We start from the raw sequence: 16,511 nt of genomic DNA, 5'->3' as shown, positions 1-16,511 counted from the left end.
GGTGTTTCAGGGATTCAAATGAAGAAGAGCCTGAGGAACTTGGGAGCAATGCAGAAAGATTCTCTCCGCCAGCTTGGAGGCCCCAGTCTTGGTATTCCTACATTATTGTCCTCACATATCTTTGCAAATAAATGGTAACTGTGCCGTATTGCTTTCAATGGTGACCACTCAATCAAAATATTTCCCTTGGCACAAGCTTATTCCATTCATATCAGCGTTACCAAACTTCTAACTTACTGATGGCGTCCTGTTATCTTACAGAGCTTCCATATCACCTCTGTCATCCACGAGGAGCAGGTAAGACGGATGTTATTTCACTTTATCAATACCAGACTTTAACAAGCATTGGCAAAGCCAATATGTTTCGCCTATGCAAGATCTATTGGCTTTGTCAATGTTTTCAGCCATGGTGTACAGCAGCGCGACTTCTGTACAGCATGGCTAAAAGTAAAGAAAAAAAGTTCTATGATGAGGCAGCACTTCACGTCATAGCACTTCTTTTTTAACCTTTCAGTCTTGTTATACAGCCGCTGCGCTTCAGTACAACATGACTAATATAAAAATGACAAAGCTCTTCCAAGCAAGATCTATTGGTTTTGCCAATGCTTGTTATCACAGCAGCAAGACCTAAAAACAAATATGAACATTATACACAAAACATTAATTTTGTCATCAGTAACAAAAGGTGTTCCTTCCATTCTTCATTCCGCTTTAAGAAAGCAAAATGTAGTAACACAGAAGGACAAGTGCCAGAGCAAAGTAAGCGTCTATAGCAGCAAAGCCTTCCTGGAAATGGTGGCTGGAAAGTTGATTCACAGCCGCTCAAACAAACATAAAATCTTAGTGCTGCTTGTCACAAAAGCTGTATTCTTTTTGGCACTAGTAACATGCTACGCATTGTGACCAGCTCGCCCAGTCTCCTTCCTCTGCTACACCTCATACTGACTTTTACTCATTTCAGTAAAAATGCAGCCCTATGCTCTATTTCATGCAGAAGTACTGACTCTGCGCCAGAATTCTATGAGAGTTGTTTAAGGCAGAGTATGTCATAAACTGAGTGTAATTAGCACAATTATTCAAATTTTGCACTTGAAAAAGGTTTCACTTTTCGGCACGTCAGAGCATTCTTTTGGCTTTACAAATTGGTGCATTCGGACAGTTTAGGGGGGGAATTCTCATTTAAGTTGCATGTGTCTTGGAAAAAGATGCACTAACACTCTCATGCAAGAAGTTTCATATACCATAATGTACTTTAGAGAAACACCTTGGTGACCAAGAGTGATACAGATAAACCCAGGTCCTTGATTTCAGCAAAATTGATATTCCAGCTCCAAAAGCCAAAAAACACCTCACCCCATGTACCGCGAGCCGGAGCTGGAACATCAGTGTTATGCCAGGCCTGAGACCAACAAACAGCCCTGCCGATGTACCTTGGTCCTGAGCTGCAGCCCTGTGAACCGGAGCTGCAGCTTCACTGCTTTCCCAGGTCCCAACAGCTCTGCCGATGTACCTCTTGCCTGAGCTGCAGCGCCAGTGCTTTGCCAGCCCTCAGAGCAAACACCACTGCTGATGTACCTCTTGCCTAAACTGCAACATTCATTCAAAGCAAGCCACCCAGATCAACAAACAGCTCTGCTGATGTACCTCTTGCCTGAGCTGCAGCATCAGTGCTTTGCCAACCCCAGACCAACAAACAGCTCTGCCGATGTACCTCTTGGCTGAGCTGCAGTATCAGTGCTTTGCCAGCCACCCAGACCAACAAACAGCTCTGCTGATGTACCTCTTGGCTGAGCTGCAGCATCAGCGCTTTGCCAGCCCCAGAACAACAAACAGCTCTGCCGATGTACCTCTTGCCTGAGCTGCAGTATCAGCTCTTTGTCAGCCCCAGAACAACAAACAGCTCTGCTGATGTACCTCTTGGCTGAGCTGCAGCATCAGTGCTTTGCAAGCCACCCAGACCAACAAACAGCTCGGTTGATGTACTTCTCGCCTGAGCTGTAGCATCAGTGCTTTGCCAGCCCCAGAACAACAAACAGCTCTGCTGATGTACCTCTTGGCTGAGCTGCAGCATCAGTGCTTTGCAAGCCACCCAGACCGACAAACATCTCTGCCGATGTACCTCTTGCCTGAGCTGTAGCATCAGTGCTTTGCCAGCCCCAGAACAACAAACAGCTCGGTTGATGTACTTCTCGCCTGAGCTGTAGCATCAGTGCTTTGCCAGCCCCAGAACAACAAACAGCTCGGTTGATGTACTTCTCGCCTGAGCTGCAGCATCAGTGCTTTTGCCAGCCCTCAGACCACTGAACAGCTCTGCCAATTTACCTTGTTCCTGAGCTGCAGCATCTGTGTTTTGCCCGCCCTCAGACCAACAAACAGCTTTGCTGCTGTGCCTCTTGGCTGAGTAACAGCATCAGTGCTTTGCTATCCCCAGACCAACATCTCTGCTAATGCGCCTCTTTCCTCATCTGCAGTATCAGTGCAAACAAGCCCTCAGACTACAAACCGCTATAGTAATAGAACTCGTTTCTGCAGCAGCTTCAGTGCTCTACCTGGCCCGCGATTTACAAACAGCTCTGATAGCTTACCTAACTTAAGTTTACATAAATGACAAAGCTAATTTATTTATCATTTCACTGACAAAGCAAATATTAATTTATGGGATTGTGATCTATATGTGTTGGTGTATAATAAACATAATATTTTTATGTAACCTTGTGTGGAGTCTCTTCCTGTGGTGTGCCTAGTGTGCCACTGGTGTTTGTGTGTGTGTGTTGCACAACCGCTTTACACATTGGTACTGGGATAAGCCTGATTGTTCTGCCAAGCTACCAAGTGGGTGAACAGGGGTAATCTTGTGTGTGTAACTCCTTTACCCTGACTAGAGTGGTGGGTTGTGCCTGTTTTTTGTGCATGCCGTAGCCAACTAGAAAACCCATTTCTACCAGAGATACAAAGACCAGATAAGGAAAAATTAGATAGGAAAAAAAACATCTAGAAGAACCAAAGAAGAAACAACAGAAAGGAAAAACATTGAAAGAACTAGAAAATGCATAAATACTTACCTTTCACTCGCTGTTCTGTCTGAGACATCCAGGCCCCCTGATGGAAGCACCTGGAAGGAGAAGAAAAGATGGCTTGTCAACAATAAAGTACAGGCAAAAGAAGAAGTTATCTACCAGAAAGGAGAGCATGTTAAGAATTATAGCTTTAGAGAAAATCAGAAAAAAACCTTTACGTTTACAACCAAAGGTACATTGTAGGCTTGAGTCATCTTCCCATTAACTAGGGGTGCCTATATGACAGTGTGAGGAATTGCATTTTCTCTCTGTGTGGTTTTAATATTTACTGCAGTGGACTGTACATGAGTGGAAAACTGTGTCCAGGTCACGACAAAGCACAAGCCTCATTTTCATGTGCAAGTCAGAGAACTTCATCTAAAGAACCTGCTGGAGTACATCTATGTTCTTTTACATCTCTTTCTCATTTGACTCAAATTACTCATACTTAATTGCCACAATATGACATTTCCTGATCAAGGCACCACATAAGAAACAAACCTGCTAGAACCATATAACACCCTCAAGCACATATAAACCTACTGTGCTGTTCCTTTACCAGCATGCTTTGGAGCATCATCATTTTGTTTACTTATAGCCCACACCCTACCTGTGCTTAAACTTATCTACACCTCTGAATACTTCCCACGTCTTCCCTTGTGATCCCTGGTCTGGTGGTTTAGTGGACTAATACTTCCAGTGTACAGGTCTGTGTTCGATGGCATGGTCACAGATTCAAATCTCAGCAGTTCCACTCAATCTTTCATCCTTCTAAGGTCAATAAAGTGAGTACCGTTGAGTAACAATAAATATCTGTTCAAAATACCCTTGCGTGAAAGTGCACTCTACAAATACACATGCTATGTCTTCCCAATCTCCGCTGAAGTTAATTTCAGAACATAATCTGGAACTTTTATTAACCTCCTTTATAGTTCTCATCTAAACAGCGGGCATGCGCTGTCACTGAAAGGGCTATTGTATGCACTAAAGGGCTTGGAGCCCACCATCACTTAGCATTTGCAGGCTTGATTTTCAGTCATTATAGCTGGCTCGCAATTTGCTACCATACGTATGACATCACTTCTTTTCACTGTTTTGGAGCATGGAGCAAGGAATAATTAATTGTGTTTTATTATTGTCTTTCCGTTACACGCCTATGAGCGGTTTTTTTGTTCAGAGCTTTTTTTTCTCTTTCGTATTGGCATTTTTCTTTTGTTTCAGATCAGCATGTTTTTGTATTGGCATTGCATTGGTATTTTTAATGTTTCCACATTTGTCTGCTCCTTGCATCGGCATTTGTATTTCTTCAATAGCTTTCCTATTTTGGTGCTGTGCCAAAACATTTTGTGATAGGCAATTTTGATGTCGCCTCAATATGTTTTGGGCCCTTGCATGTCACGGGCACTTGGGCCTCCCACACAAGTGAGGCACCATTTTTATCGGGAGACCTGGGGGAACGCAGGGTGGTAGAAAATTTGTGTCAGCCCGGTGATGCCACAACTTTCCCACACAAAAATGTGTGGAAAAAGTGATTTTTTTCTGCTAAATTTGAGGTTTGCAGGGGATTCTGGGTAAGAAAAAGTGGGGGGATCCACGCAAGCCATACCTCCCTGGAATCCCCCGGGTGTCTAGCTTTCAGAAATGTGTGGGTTTGGTAGGTTTCCCTAGGTGGCTGCCGAGCATGGGGCCGAAAACCCAGGTGACCGTCCTTGCAAATCCAGGTTGTTTTGTGATAGGCAATTTTGATGTCCCCTCAATACGTTTTGGGCCCTTGCCTGTCACGGGTACTTGGGCCACCCACACGAGTGAGGCACCATTTTTATCAGAACACCTGGGGGAATGCTGGGTGGTAGGAAATTTGTGTTAGCCTGGTGATGCCACAACTTTCCCACACAAAATGTGTGGAAAAATAGTTTTTTTCAACTAAATTTGAGCTTTTCAGGGCATGTTGGGTGAAAACAACAGTGAGAGCCACGCAAGTCATTCACCCTTGTACTTCCCCCTTTGTCTACTACTCAAAAATGTGACGGTTTGCCTAGGTGACGGCTGAGCTAGGGCACAAAGTTCCATGCTACCCATATTGAGAAAATAATAATCTTACAAAAGGCCATTACACCGCCACGAATATATATATAATTTGATAAAGCTAATCCACCACTTACACTGGTTGGTTTTAGTGCTGGAGCAGGGTTTTCTATTTAAACTCAAACTTCAGTTTATATTTTTGTATGTCATAATTAAAATTATTAATGTTTAATTATGAAGTACTAAGTTTTGTCGAGTTTTTATTAACCAACCTTACTAATGAAAGAATTACACGTGGGATGCAATTGCATGGCTAAATTAATAAGTGAACTAAGTTGGTGAGCAAATTATTTAAATAAGTGTGGCTTATGTGATATTTGTTATGTGTTTGCGCTTTAAAATATTATGCTTTAATGCTTTTTTATGTCGCAAATGGCTAGATAAATACATACACATATGGGTATTAGTGGGAATTAACACTGTATAATCAATACGATGTAGTAATGTTGTTGTGTGTTTCTTTTAATTAAGTTGTCCATTTTGGCCTGCTAAGAAAATGGCCGATATCTACAGCCTGCATTTGAGTAGATGAAATGTGAAGAGAGGCCTCGCTGAATGTGACCTCGGCTTCTGCCTGAACTAAAAGTTATGAAAAGACGACAGCTCTGGGATGGTCGCCAATTATCCTTGGTAGAGAACATTTGTCACAAATGAACATTTTTTGATAAGCTTGCGATGGCTTCACTGCGAGTGATACAATTCCGGAGAAGAGCATCCATGGATGTTGCAAATTTAGTTTTGGGCTTCCTATTTCCGTATTTTTATTTTTGAGATATCCAAGAGCAGAGATTTTTCTAATGTTGCAAGCTAGCATCCTTTCCTGCTCAACGGACGTTTAGAGTTTTGTTTGTAACTTTTAGTATGTAAATTTCAGTATAAATATTACTAGACTAGAGAGGGTCTGCGCGCCACTTCTTCCTGAACTTATGCTCAAGAGGATCGATGCTGACTGACGGCAACTCGAGAGACTTTAATTCTTTGCCGAGAGACCTGATCTGATTTAGAGAACGACATTTAGCTAGAATAGGTAAATATGAGAATAATGATCTTGCTAATTGAATGGCTTTCTATATGAATTAATCTAGATAAAATATCCTTGTTTGAATTTCAGTGTCGGGTGGTTATTTCTTTGTCATATTATTGAGATCTCAAATGTGCTTAAACTGTTTAAATCATGACTCGAGACAATTCAATTTGGTTGCATTGACCTCAAATTAGATGCAGATTGATCAAAGAGTTCTCTCTTATATTCAGTGTGAATAGAGTAATAGAATGAATGTTGGTGTAATGGGCCCCACCAGCGTATGATGAGTGTATGTGCGTATGACTGTGAAATTACTCAGTCCGTGGAAGTAGGGAGAATTTATAAGTTCTGATCTACAGCATTAGCACCTCCAGAAGCTGGCTTCAAAGCACAAATACTTATCAAAGTATATACATTTTGAAGCCAAGCCTTCTGAAGGTGAGCCATAAAGCCACTTCATGGCACCAACCGCTTTATGGCCCATTCACACGCCATTCACACACCACCCACAAGACTTCCATACCGCCAGCAACGGGCCCAAACAACCAAATCACTTGCACTCACACAAACATACCGCTGCCATGCAAGGGCCCATCACATTCATATGCCACAAGACATAATGAGTTTGACTACATTTTACCACCTGTCAAGTCTCCCCCTCCTTCTTACTGAACATTACCGAACGCATGCCGATTGAGCCTTTACTAATGGCTTCCAAGACAGCCACATGAGGCCAGCCGCGGTCGGTAGTAGGAGTAACTGCAGGGCAGTGACGTGGGGAGGGGGAGGGGCAGGGTGGGGGGTAGTAAACTATGGATTACGGAGGTTTACAGGTAAGTTAACATATAAATTAATAAAACGAATTTCGTTGCGTGCACTGCATCGCATTTGGGGATGCAGCTGAACTAACTATAACGGGGGAAGTTCAATGGTTTTGTACAAGTGAAAAGTCCAGCTAACTATAACACCCCTGAAACCTATGGTTTTTTCAGTGAATATATATATACACACACACATATATTTATATATAAATATATAAAAAAAATATATATATTCCTCCAAGCCCGCTTAATTAAAAACGGGTCTGACACATGCTGGGGTTGCCAAACTCAGGTTTAATGCCACCAGGATACACAAAGCAATCTTCGCGATGTCCACACTATCAGCCCCTGGCAGACGCGTTTCGGCGGTTGCCTTCCTCAATGCCGGGTGTTTGCTGTGTGCTCCAAGCTGTAAGTTTTCGCGGGGCTTTTGTTAAAAATCTTGCCGAGGATTCTCATTGGCTGAGGGTTATGGCAATAGAAAGCGGACAGAGAAAGTTCTTCCAGATAATACTTGCCGCTTTCCTGCCCAACGATCCTCGGGTTGCTGTGCTGAGGCTCCCGCTGTCAGGAACAAGACAGTCTAAAATCCAGAGCAAGGTGCAGTGACCCGCCCTAGCACATGATAATGCCATTTTTGACTCGCCTGTTCCCTTTATTCTGCGGGATCTGCATGGTGGATTTCATCGTTGCCAGGCAACCCTCTCAGCAGTCAATCTGCTCCCTCTCCCCAATACCTTTTAGCCAGTCCAGGTTGGGGGGGCGCCGCATTGTGCTTTCCATGCACCATAAACCAAAGGATTTGCCGGCATACGCGGAGCTCCTGAACGAGGGGCGTGCCAGAAAGCGGAGCCGACCTCCGCTGTAACATACTCCTCCAAGCCCGCTTAATTAAAAACGGGTATGACACATGCTGGGGTTGCCAAACTCAGGTTTAATGCCACCAGGATACACAAAGCAATCTTCGCGATGTCCACACTATCAGCCCCTGGCAGACGCGTTTCGGCGGTTGCCTTCCTCAATGCCGGGTGTTTGCTGTGTGCTCCAAGCTGTAAGTTTTCGCGGGGCTTTTGTTAAAAATCTTGCCGAGGATTCTCATTGGCTGAGGGTTATGGCAATAGAAAGCGGACAGAGAAAGTTCTTCCAGATAATACTTGCCGCTTTCCTGCCCAACGATCCTCGGGTTGCTGTGCTGAGGCTCCCGCTGTCAGGAACAAGACAGTCTAAAATCCAGAGCAAGGTGCAGTGACCCGCCCTAGCACATGATAATGCCATTTTTGACTCGCCTGTTCCCTTTATTCTGCGGGATCTGCATGGTGGATTTCATCGTTGCCAGGCAACCCTCTCAGCAGTCAATCTGCTCCCTCTCCCCAATACCTTTTAGCCAGTCCAGGTTGGGGGGGCGCCGCGTTGTGCTTTCCATGCACCATAAACCAAAGGATTTGCCGGCATACGCGGAGCTCCTGAACGAGGGGCGTGCCAGAAAGCGGAGCCGACCTCCGCTGTAACATACTCCTCCAAGCCCGCTTAATTAAAACCGGGTCTGACACATGCTGGGGTTGCCAAACTCAGGTTTAATGCCACCAGGATACACAAAGCAATCTTCGCGATGTCCACACTATCAGCCCCTGGCAGACGCGTTTCGGCGGTTGCCTTCCTCAATGCCGGGTGTTTGCTGTGTGCTCCAAGCTGTAAGTTTTCGCGGGGCTTTTGTTAAAAATCTTGCCGAGGATTCTCATTGGCTGAGGGTTATGGCAATAGAAAGCGGACAGAGAAAGTTCTTCCAGATAATACTTGCCGCTTTCCTGCCCAACGATCCTCGGGTTGCTGTGCTGAGGCTCCCGCTGTCAGGAACAAGACAGTCTAAAATCCAGAGCAAGGTGCAGTGACCCGCCCTAGCACATGATAATGCCATTTTTGACTCGCCTGTTCCCTTTATTCTGCGGGATCTGCATGGTGGATTTCATCGTTGCCAGGCAACCCTCTCAGCAGTCAATCTGCTCCCTCTCCCCAATACCTTTTAGCCAGTCCAGGTTGGGGGGGCGCCGCGTTGTGCTTTCCATGCACCATAAACCAAAGGATTTGCCGGCATACGCGGAGCTCCTGAACGAGGGGCGTGCCAGAAAGCGGAGCCAACCTCCGCTGTAACATACTCCTCCTTTATATATAAATTCACTGAAAAAACCATAGGTTTCACACACGTTATAGTTAGGATTTAGCATTTAAAAAACCTTGCAAATTCAGTGAAAAAACCATAGGTTTCACACACGTTATAGTTAGCGGACATTTCACTCATAAAAAACCATTGAAATTCCCCCGTTATAGTTAGTTAAGCTAACTATAACTCGCGCACCCGCAATCCACTGCTGATGACGTAACATATTACATCACTCATGACATGGTCAGTGACATCACTGATGACATCACTGATGACATCTCAAATGACATCACTGATGACATCATCCAGTGAATGTGTGTTTTTATAAAAATTAAATATGTTTTATATATGTATATCTCAAGGTCGATGGAAGAATAAATAGGTATATAAGTGTCTAAAAGGATGATTTGTTTTTGAAAAATTGATCGTGTAACTGACTGATTAAGTGTATCTTAGTGAATACATGGCTTACTGAGTAATGTTTAAATATGTAATTATCTGTATCAGTCTCTCACTTTGTGTATAAGTGTCTGCATGGGTTGATGAGTAGCTACATGGGTGTTTATATAGGATATTAGGTTGTTTTTTGAGTATCAGTGTGAGTGTCTGCATGGTTTGGTGGGTGGTATTACGTAGTGCATAGGTGCATGAATGATTGACTCTCTGGTTGTATGTTTTGAAGACAGCATGTGTGCATGTCTGTATGGGTGTATGAGTGTGTGTATGGGTGTGTTAGTGAGTGAATGACTGTCTCAATTGTGTCTTTATGAGTTTCTAAATATGTTTTAAAGAAGTATATTTGACTATTGGTGTATATAAGTGTGTATATGTGTGAGAGTGAGAGATTGAAATAGTTCCTGTATGAATAAGTATGTGTTTTTATAAGTGATTATTTAAAAGAGTAAGTATGTGTAAGTTTCCGTAGAAGTAAGTGTGGTGGTGTGTGTATAACTGTATATGCAAGTTAATGTATTTTTGATTCTTTATTAGCATGAGTGACTATGTGTGTGAGTAACTCTATGGATGAGAGGCATTGTGTAACAGGATGTATAGGTGTATGAGTACATATGATGAGTGAGTACACGTATGAGTGACTGTACAGGACTGTTGGTGAATGAGTGGATGTGTATGTGGAACTTAGAATTATTGAAGAGGTTGTTGTAATTGGTATTGGTATGTCCTTTTTTTAGAAAATTTCAGTCTCTATTTTTGAATGTTTGTATCAAAAGGTTATATTAGGGTGAGAGGAGGTCTACCACTCTGTCACAAGGATGATGTCATCAGTGATGTCATGAGTGATGTCACTGACCATGTCATGAGTGATGTAATATGTTACGTCATCAGCAGTGGATTGCGGGTGCGCGAGTTATAGTTAGCTTAACTAACTATAACGGGGGAATTTCAATGGTTTTTTATGAGTGAAATGTCCGCTAACTATAACGTGTGTGAAACCTATGGTTTTTTCACTGAATTTGCAAGGTTTTTTAAATGCTAAATCCTAACTATAACGTGTGTGAAACCTATGGTTTTTTCAGTGAATTTGCAAGGTTTTTTAAATGCTAATTCCTAACTATAACATGTGTGAAACCTATGGTTTTTTCAGTGAATTTGCAAGGTTTTTTAAATGCTAATTTCTAACTATAACGTGTGTGAAACCCATGTTTTTTTCAGTGAATTTGTATGTTTTTTTAAATGCTAATTCTTACCTATAACATATGTGATTCCCATGGTTTTTTTATTGATTTGTATGATTTTTTTATTATAAATTCTTATATTAAATGTGTTTTTTTTTTAAAAAAAGCAAGTTTTTTTTTTTTAACTTTTTATTCTCTTAAAACACTGTTTTTTTATTAAAAAAATCTGCAATATATCAATTTTTCTCTTTTTTTTTTTTTACCAAACTGGTAAGAGATATTAGTATAACATAGAAAATCTTTTTTTCTCTTTTTTTTTTTTTTTTTTAAGTGCGCGTATGGTAAGCGTACGGTAAGCGTACGGTTTACGTAATGTTCGTAATTTATCTACTCTTTTTGCGTATAGTTACGCAATTTGCGTAGCCGTGCGTACTGCGTATGGGGCGCGTAAGCGTGTACGCTACACGCGCACGTTACGCGGAAGTGTTGGGGAGTGACTGTTATGCGCATGCGTGCGAGCGCGTGTCTTTTTTACGCGCATGCGTACTTTTACCGTAAGCGCACCGTAAGCGTAACGTAAGCGTAACGTACGCGCACGGTGGGTCATGTGATCATGAAACACAACTTTTGATTGGTTGAAACTACTTTCAGTTCTAGAACTCTCCTACACCACACCCATTCCCCTCATTTCTGCTTGTGATCCCTTAGGAGAAGGAGCTGACTTGTCTTTGGGATACGATGGCAGACCAGCAGTCTTCTACTGAGAGTGAGGCTAGCAGCACCACCATCAGGCAGAGAAGGAGGAAACAGAAGAGCTCTTTTATATGGGAGTATTTTAGTTTTCCTGAGGGTGAGAAAAAAGTCAATGCTGCCTTGGTGACTTGCAAGCTGTGCCAGCGTGTACTTTCGCGAGGTAATCCCAACAAGAAGTATTCCTTCGGGAATCACACTATGTTGAGACACCTTCACGATGTACACCCTAGGACACATGCTCGACATACTAGAGGCAACCCTTCAGTAAGTCAACCAAGCACATCCACAGCAGCTCAGCCGAGTTCTTCTTCGGAAACTCAGCAGAGCCCTTCATCTGTGGGGGCAGATTCACCTTTTTCTGATCCTGTGGAAACGAACCATCGGTTTGCGAGGGTTACTATGCGGTGTTCATTTTGCCATGGTCTAATTGTTCATAGGGAGACCAGTCTTCCCCTCATTAACAACAAAATAGACCAGCACATTTGTCCTACCAGCTAATGTTCCCATTCTTCCTTTCCTCTGTCCCTGCATGAACACAACGGCTCTTTTAAGAGCCAACCTTACCTCAACTTTTTTAAATTTTTTCTTTAAAACTTTTTTTTTTTTTTTTACCGTACGCGTACGGTAAGCGTATTTTTTTTTTTTAAAAACACTAAAAATCAATTACCACATCTCAAGATCCTTGAGGAATTAATAACTAAATACTAAAAATCTGTTTGAGATAAAGTGGAAGAAAGGGACCATCTAATTTCTGACTTACCTGACCCACACAACAATTTAATTTTTAATTAAAATGTAATTGAAATTACTTGAAAAAATGGTTGGTTTTTTACGAAAAATTTCTTTCACAATCTGAAAAAAAGAAAAAAGTATTAATATTTAATAAATCATTATATAACACAGTACACGTATTTACATATTTTCCCCAAAAAAATGTTTGCCTTTTTTTTGCTGTTTTCAGAATATATTGCATTTCACTATAAATTGTGAAAGCAATTGCATTCATCACTTAACAGCGGGCAAAAAAAAAATAACAATCTCAAAGATTGTTTTTAAAAAGCCCACAATCTCTTTTTACTTAAACATAACATTATAGAAATGCATAATATTCTTAAAAAATATCATCTAATAACAATAATTATTTCTTTAAAATACCGTCTGACAATTTTGTTTCAGAAGCATAATCACAAAAATATTATATCTCAAATAACTCCACAATACATCTGGTTCCATTTCCTTTAGGCCAAGTAGTAATTTTAAAATTATTTTTTGATTAAATTTCCAATGGTAATCCAATAAAATTCCAAAATTTAAATTGTACAGATCTTACCGATTCTCTATAACATTTTGGTTTCTGAAAGATTAATTAATAATTAAATTAGTCCACAATACAATTGTTTACCTTTCCTTATGGCCAAATAGTAATTTTAAAAATCTTTTTTGAATAAATTTCCAATGGTAATCCAATAACATTCCAAAATTTAAATTGTGCAGATGTTACCGATTTTCTCTAAATTTTTGGTTTTCGAAAGTTTCATTAAAAATTAAAAAAGTCCACATTACAATTGGTTACCTTTCCATTAGGCCAAATGATAATTTGAAAAATCTTTTTTTTTTTAAATTCCAATGGAAATCCTATAAAATGGTAAAATTGTTTTGTACAGATCTTGCCAAGTCTCTCTAAAATTTTGGTTTCAGGAAGATTAGATAGGAATTTGCTAAATCAAAAGGCAAACGTTGCCTGAAAATCAATTGGGAATCATTACACAGTGTCCAGCCTTTTTCACATTTAAGATAAACTGTGTAATGTCCAGAAGTAACAGTAGGTCCTTCATGGAAAATGATTGCAACTGTTACAAAAGTTTTTCCTGAAATTGATAATTGCTGTCCTGTAAACATCTTTATTAAAGTATTTAATTTTGAACCATCAGCTTTACATCGTTGCATCATTAAAATTACACACTGTCCGTATTCCTTTAAAATTAACGTTGAAAACATTTCAGATTTACACTCACCGCATTCCATGCTATGATTAGCATCTTTAATTAATTTAGCAAAAGTGACTGTTTTACTGTCTGGCAATGTTAAATAAATAAACCTTTCAGAATCAACATTAGAGCCACATGTATTGTAACAGTTTTCACAACTATGTTCCCATTTATAAGAGACACCAAACATATTTTCAATGAGAACCCCTTCTTCTTCCAGTACCTGAAGAAAATACATCAAGAATTCCTGTGCGTCTTGCTGTACATTTTGAGAAAACTGTGTTTGTCCTGAACATACATCTAAAAGTTTTCTAATTTCAGTAGCACTTTCTATTTGAGTTTTATCATTACTCAGCTTTTGAAAAAGGAGACTCAACTCAGAACAGAATCTTTTTCTCTGATTTACTATTATCTGCTCTTGCAAACTTTCCAGATAAAATGCAACATTCAGCACTACATTAGCGTAGCAGTTGACACCAGAGCTATTTTCAAAATGACATCCTACAACCTCTTCTTCATTTTCCTTTTTCTTTTTGCTTGCAATTACATCACTCCTCTTTTTTTTCCTCCTCTCTACATCCTCATTACAGATATTCTCAATTCTCCTTTTACGAGAAACTACACGTTTCTCTAACACAGGATACTGACCTAAATGAGGAGCATAGGTTCTTCTTAATCTATTATACTCCTTTACACAATTTGTATCAGCACTAACTTTTGAGTCATCAAAGTCTATCATGAATAAACCAGATAATGTTTTCACTCGTGACAAAGCTACATAAGCCATACCTTCTTTGAACACAGTTGAACCAATGTTTACAAATGCACAATCTACAGTCAATCCTTGAGACTTGTGAATAGTTACAGCATATGCTAGAGAAAACGGAAACTGTTTCCTTTGTACATATAAGTCTTTCACAAGCATAAAACGAACTGTACAACGACAAATGTCTATAACTTCTTCTATCTGATCAAATTTTATTTTTAAACATTCAATTCCATCTTTTTTCTGATAATTAATAAAACCCACAACTCTTCCCATAGCTCCATTAACTAAACCTTTTTCAACATCCAAATTTCTCCTTAAAAATACTCTACAGTTCATGCAAACATATAGATTTTTTTCTAATCCAGCAGTTTTGGAAATGTTCTTCTCTAGTGAATCCAATTTATTTTTCAGTTTGCCTGTTAATGTGATAGTAATTCTTCCATCTTGAATTTTGTCCACTGCTTCCATTTTCCTGATATCTTCCTTTTTCAATTTCAAAAGCTCCTCATTGAATATTGAGCATTCACGTAGAGTTGGCATTAAGCAGATGACACTTCTTTTCTGCAATGTTCTTGTATATCTTCTCTGCAACTATTTCTTCCTGTGGAAATAAATTATGTAGCAACAGAGTCTTTAATGCTTTTGTGCCAGCTTCAGTCAGTAGTCCAATTCTGATATCTTTCAGAATACTTCCATATTCTTCATCGTTTGCTTGCCTCATATTAGTAGTAAGTTCCTTGTACTCAAAGAAGGACCAAATATTTGCATTACCAATGCTTCCCAATGACTTCTTTGTGTCTTCATGTGTCACAGTATTAAACACTGGTTGTCCTTTAACTGGAGTAAGCTGTAGAAGATCCCCAAAAACTATGACATGTTTTCCACCAAATAACACGTCATAGTCTGTCCTTAGAATTTGCTGCATTCTTAAATGCACAAAGGCAAGCATTAAGTTTGATACCATGCTCACCTCATCAATAATGAGAACTTGCATCTTCTTCAATACTCTTGAAACTTCCAAGCATGCTTCTCCAGTTAGCTTGTGGTATTGTATTTTGTTCTCATGCTCCACTGGTAACATTAGCAAACGATGTAAGGTGATTCCTTTTATGTTATATGCTGCTAACCCAGTTGGAGCAGTAACCACACAAGACAAAGTAGAATCCGTTTTTTGCTGTAGGTAGCTTCTGATGACTTTTATTAAGAAACTTTTTCCAGTTCCAGCTTGTCCGCTTACATACATCCTGATTGGATGAAATGATGTGCATGAGCACTCTTTTTTTTCATGTAGTAATCCGTGATCAATTTTGTTTCTGATCTCTTCATAAATTTGTTGCTGCTCTTCATTCAGTTGTCTTTCCAAATTTGGTAAGTCTATAAATTCTTCTTGAGCTTGATTCATAGCCGTTTCCACTTCATTCATGGCTATAGCAGCTTCATTTTCAACGATTGGTTGTCCTAGGGGATCTTGACTGAGTGTTCCTGAACTTTGGCTGTCTTGAGAACTGTCTCTAGCTACTTCAGCTGCAATTGTAGTTTCCTGTTCAATTTCTTCATTTAACATTTGCACATAAGTTGTGAATGTACTGCATTTTATGCTGTCTTTGCAAGCATTAAATGAATCTTCATAGCTTTGAAATTCTCCCAGTAGTTCATCCTCTGTACGCCATGGTTTAAACAGCTGTAAAAGAGCCAAGTAGTAAAATTCCTTTTTGTCAGTAGTGTCGCAACTCAGCTTCCTGTGATTTATCAAACTTCCTTTTGTTTGCTTCACCAAACATCCTTCCTCACCAATGACTTTATATTTTCCATTGTTGATGTCTTCTGCGGCTTTCCGTGAATAAATGTAGTTCTGCAGCACTTCATAGAGACACATGTTCTCCAGATGATGACTTCTCTTGGGATAATATGTTCCAACATGTTTGATTTCAAAATATCTGTACTTTCTGGGTCATTCTCGGCCAAATATTCAATTTCTCCAACAGATTTCAGTACCCGATTTCTCATTGCTGCAAGGCCTAAACTTGCCCAAATTATTCTTCTTGATTTCGAGTAGAGACTTGCAGAAGATAACCTATCTGAACATTCGTAGGATCCAATTTCTCGATGCGATAACATCTTTAAACTGAAACTGTACAGCTTCTTACTGACAGTCTTCTCGTGAGAAATCTCTTCCCACATTTCTTTCAATTCAGTTTTTTCTGATTTAGTAATGTAAGACGT

Source organism: Triturus cristatus, chromosome 6 (genome assembly GCF_964204655.1).
Source record: "Triturus cristatus chromosome 6, aTriCri1.1, whole genome shotgun sequence".
NCBI lineage: Eukaryota > Metazoa > Chordata > Amphibia > Caudata > Salamandridae > Triturus > Triturus cristatus.
Note: the sequence above shows the minus strand (reverse complement) of the source record.